A 5,686-nucleotide genomic window follows, 5' to 3' on the forward strand; every position below is an offset into this window, starting at 1 on the left:
ATATAGTAGAGTTTTACGGTGCTCGCAACACTCAGTCTGGGATTGGAGCCAGACCCATCCGTTCAGTTGTAGTCCTGCATAAGACACCAAAAGAGCTCACAGGGTGCAACCCCCACAGCAAACAGTAAGACGGAATGAAAAGAAGAGTTGGAAAATAAAATCTACAAAGGATACGGTCCATTTTTACTGAAATGATACTTACTTGGTTGGAGAACAGACATCATTGCAGGCGACACAATGTCATTCCATAGCTGCTTCTCCTTCCTCTCCAGGATCCATGAAAGGGTCTGCTTGGTTGGATGTTAAAATCCTTTACTGTTCAGTACACCTTAGAGTCCATTCAACTGTCTCCCAAATGTTGACTGTGTGAATACTACTGCCTGACTTATCAATCATCATCAATGCCTTCCGCCCCTTGCAGGGTATAGGCCATACAAGTTCCTTCCATTTAACTCTGTCCTGGGCCATCCTTCCAAGCTCACTTAGCAACAGCGATATTTTACTCACTTTTACTCACTCACCCAGGAAGTCATGAACACACAAACCTTTTATCCTAATGCAGCCTGGTGACAAGAAGAACGTTTCTTCAGTTTTTTGTTCGTTTGAGTAAGGGTTTTGCGACACTTGCCGTACAGAACAAAGTCGTATACTATGTGAGTAATGGAGATTTAGTACGATGTTTCCAGAGAGTTACAAACGAAGAAAAGAAGGACGATGTGTGTTCGATAGGAAAGAAGGGGCAAACCAACCATACCAGAACACCTGCTAATCACTCACAATTAATTCATAAAAGAAATAAAAGAAAAAAAAACACACGCTCAGATAATGATAACAATGAATAATCTTTTGTTTACAAGGATATAATTAGACAGATGCAGTAAGGGAGCCACTACAAATAATCATTTTATGATAACCGAACAGTTTTATAGTAATTGCTTTTACTAGACAGAAGTCATCTTTAAATTTAACTACTAATTCAAAGAGACATTTAATTTTTATATTAGAAATATATAAAATTTTAGCTCCTTCAAAATTGTAGCAATTTTCTCCTCCTTTTCTTTCTTTCCATTTTTATAGATATGTTTTCTTTTCTTAAAGTTTTGCTGTTTTTTTTTTTTCTTTTTGTTTTTGTTTCTTTTCAAAACGTTTTGTCCCTTTTTGTTTGGGCCATACGGTTTTGTTTTCCTGTTGAAAATTTGCCATTAAATTCTATGTACCAGACACACTGGGTTCACCGGCTTCTTGTCATTTGCACCCCGATTTGTCCTTGTTCGGAGAGAGAGAGAGAGAGAGAGAGAGAGAGAGAGAGAGAGAGAGAGAAAGAGAGGGAGAGAGAGAGAGAGAGAGAGAGAGAGAGAGAGAGAGAGAGAGAGAGAGAGGTGATATAGACGTACAAGATATTATGTCTGTCAATCAGGAGGGGGGCTTTGGAATAAAGAGCCTAGCAAAAATGAGTCATTGTTATGTTGAATGAGTTTCTTTCCTACAAAAAAACCCCAAAAAACAACAACAAACAAACACCCCCTCCAAATAAAAAACACACGACATAAAATAATATGAAATTTACCACAAGATCACTCAGTACAACTCTATCTCACTGATTGATCTACTCTCATACCTGCCGTGAAAGCCGCCTGTATAGCACAACCACCTGTGCAAACGGCCACCTTTACAAGACAATCACCTGTACAAACGGTCACCGTAAGAGACAATCACCTGTACAAACGGCCACCTTTATAAGACAATCACCTGTGCAAACGGCCACCTTTATAAGACAATCACCTGTACAAACGGCCATCTTTATAAGACAATCATCTGTATAAGACAATCACCTGTATAAGACAATCGAACCTGTATGAGACAATCACCTGTACCCAAAGCCACCTGTATAAGACAATCACCTGTACAAACGGCCACCCGTAAAAGACAATCACATGTACGAACAGTCACCTGTATAAGACAATTACCTGCACAAACGGGTACTTACCACTTCTTCCCTTGTGTTTCTTTCACAACATAATGACACTGCATAAAGCGTCCGTCAGACCTGTCTAACACGACCTACTAATTTTCTCATCGACAATGAGGGGTGGCGGTCTTAGACAATTTCGAATGTATTTCCATTATGAATAACGGCGCAGTGGAATCAGGCGCTCATCAGTTTTTCGGTATATGAAGTTATAGGTACCATCTTAAAGGTAGTTCATTGCCACAGACACAATAATAGATCATTTGTGAGGCATCGTGGTGGAATCAGGCTCTCGTGAAAATAATCAAAGTGAAGAAACTTTTTCCGAAGGTTTGTGAATTTCTATCAATTTTTATTTTTTGGTTTGAAACCTTTCATGCCCATTAAAAAACTAATTTCTGCGAGGAATTTTCCTAAAAAACGTTGGTTAAAAGCACAAAAAATTTAAATTTTCAGTTATTACGGACTCTTAAGCTAAGGAAATAACTAATCTTTGGCGGCCATTTTTTCACTAATTTTATCTCTGAAAACAGGTGACCCCCACCTCCTTCATTTGCAAACATCTCGACTTGTATTCAAAATGAATGGAAATTTTTTTTCAGCCCAAAAAAGACAAGTGAACAATCTTTTAGATGGTACCAATAACTCTATATGCTCAAAAATTGACGAGAGCCTGATTTCACCACGCTTCCTCACATTTAGGAGGCGGACTTCATGCCCTGGTTGCCAAAGCCATACATGGCTAAGAAGGATACAACATCGCACAAAAAAGATCAAGACCCTCGATAAAAATTCTCCAAACTCGGGAATCCACAAGAGCTATGCTGACAAAATTAATGAGCTACTTCTCGGATTTCAGCCTTATGGAAATTGATACGGTAACTTTATAGGTGGAGTTTGTAAAATTTGTAATTATGGGATAATAAAAGACAACGTAGACTTGATGACATTCGCATAAATTGAAAACTAGAAAATCTGACACCATTGTCCATTTTCTGCCGATTTGCATTATAAGAAGTAACTCATTTTGTCAGCACGCCTCATTGTCTCCGGCGTGAGTTCGTGAGGAGCCTAACTTCTCCACCACAAACGTTTGTATAGATATATTATTATGAAGTTCAGTTTCTTTAAAAGACAAAGAGAATTTTCTCTATAACCAAACAAATGTACACACCAATGAAACCAAACTTCTCCTATAGGTAGGGCAATGTCCTCTTTTGGTGTAGGTCAAGATTTTTGGAAACTCTCGAAATCTGGGTTAGCCCGTTTGTCCTTAAAAGCGATCAATTATGAAGAACTTGCTGTACAACAATGAACCTTCAAGAAAAGATTTCTGCAGTTTTGAGAAAAAAAAACTGTATGGAAATGGGAACATCCAATGAGAGATGTAAACTTGGCGCCATTTTCAATGGAAACATTGTAAGCAATATAATACATATTTTGAATATCTCTACGTTTTTGGTGGGTTTTTTTTTTTTGGGGGGGGGGGTCTTTGCAGTAGAAGAGCTAAAGAGAAAACGGCCACCTTCGAAGAACTTTGCTTCAAGCAACGTGATGTGATTGAATTTCTTACAGACAAAGGCTATTCAGCACCAGGCATTATGAAAACGTGATATGTATCTATTTATGGTGTGGTTTGAAGTAGAAAATACCCAAGGACAATTTTTGAGGGTATATCAAATTTAATAGCAGGCTCGGAAAAGGACCTTCAATTGCTTGTAGATACTGTTGTAACAGAAAATGAACGTGAAGGATTATTGTTGATGTAAAGAAAACAGAATGCAAGGTAATATCCAAAAAAGCAGCAAATCCTTGTTGTAGTCTCATTAGCAAGGGTGAAAAGTAAAAGCAAGTCCAACATTTTAAATATCTAGGATATAATATTATAACATCTTGTGCCAAAAGTTCCACAGAATATGAAATGGAGAATTACAATGGCCAAGGCTGGTTTCAATAAAATGAGCCCAGTCATGAAAAATAGAAGCATCTCAATTAACACCAAAATGAAAGTTCTAAAATGCTATGTATGGCCAGCCCTTCTATATGGCTGTGAATGCTGGACAACCACTAAAGACAGCGAAAATAAAACTGAAGCAACAGAAATGTTTTTCTGAGGAGACTGCTAAGAGTATCGTGGAAGGAAAAAAAATCAAATGAGGTAGTGCTTGATGAAGCCCACGTGGGATGCTCACTGTTAAAAACATTCAGGAAACGACAAATGCAGTTTTTGGAACACCTGAATAGACATATTAAAGGGTCTTGAAAATCTAGCTCTCACTGGCAAAATTGAGGGCAAGCGAGGCAGGGGTAAGCCCAGAACAACATACTTAGGGAACCTAAACAAATGGGTAACAGAGAAAGATCAGTGAAGCGTAGCTTTTTTGAGAGCATCGGAGCAAAGGAATTAATAGAGAACCATGATCGCCGATGTCTGTCACAGATCTGGCACTGAATGATGATGATGATGATGATAATGATGATGATGATGATGATAATGATGATGATGATGATGATGATGATGATGATGTTGATGATGATGATGATGATGATGATGATGATGATGATGATGATGATATCAATACGTCTCTACCCTAGAATTACAAAGGTCTATCTGCTCAGTACCCTAGCTTGAGACATTTGACGTTTAAATATTGAGTTTCACAACATGTCAGACGCTTTTATTAACGCAATCCTTTGAAAATTCTTATTACCACTCCGAATAATCTTAGGATTTTGATAGAGCAGGTAAACCATTTGTGAGGCATCGTGGTGGAATCAGACTCTCGTCAATTTTGGGGCGCATATAGTTATTTTTATAATCTTAAACTTTGTTCACTTGCCTTTATTTGGATGAAAAAGAAATATATGTTTATCTTAAAGACAAGTCGAGATATTTGAGAATGAAAGAGTTGGGGTCACATGTTTTCAGAGGTAAAATTAGTGAGAAAATGGATGCTAAAGATTAGTTATTTTCCTAGCTTAAAAGTCCATGGTAACTGAACATTTACACATTTTTGGCAATTAATCGACTTTTTTTCAGAGAAGTCCACACAGAAATGAGTACTTTAATGGGTATGAGAGATGTTGAGCCCAAAAACAAAAATCTGATAAAACTTCACAAACCTGCGGAATAATGCAAGATTATTCACTTTGATTATTTTGACGACAGCCTGATTCCACCACGCTGCCTCTAACTTAGTTTTTTTACCTTATGGTATTAGTAATTCAAATTGGCCAAAATGTCAGATAGAACTTTGTATGTAGTTCTAAGGTAGCGTAGTGCTGAACCTGCAGAATGCCCCACTCATGAAACTGTTAAATATTAGAGAAAGGAATCAGATTCCGACTGTATTCACCGGCAAAAGATATTCGGAGACATCTCCGACGAAAACTTATTCTCGGGATCCTTGGCGAAACTACGATCTACCTTGGCCAAGAAAAGATCGCGGAAGCTGCAATTACTACGAACAATAACCATTCCCCTTTCTCGAAAATTCTCCACCTTCGTAGAATAGTGAAGGCAAATTGTCAGATAGCAAAGCAGTGAAGCTGCAAAACTATTCCTATAAAATTATATATTACGTGTGTGTACGTTTGTGTGTGTGTATGTTTGTGTGTAGGGGCGTGTGTGTGTGTATGTGTGTGTGTGTGTGTGTGTATGTGTGTGTGTGTGTGTGTTGTGTGTATACACGTATGTGTGTGTGTGTGTGAGTGTGT

The sequence above is a fragment of the Aplysia californica genome, unplaced genomic scaffold (assembly GCF_000002075.1).
Source record: "Aplysia californica isolate F4 #8 unplaced genomic scaffold, AplCal3.0 scaffold00340, whole genome shotgun sequence".
Taxonomy (NCBI): Eukaryota; Metazoa; Mollusca; class Gastropoda; order Aplysiida; family Aplysiidae; genus Aplysia; species Aplysia californica.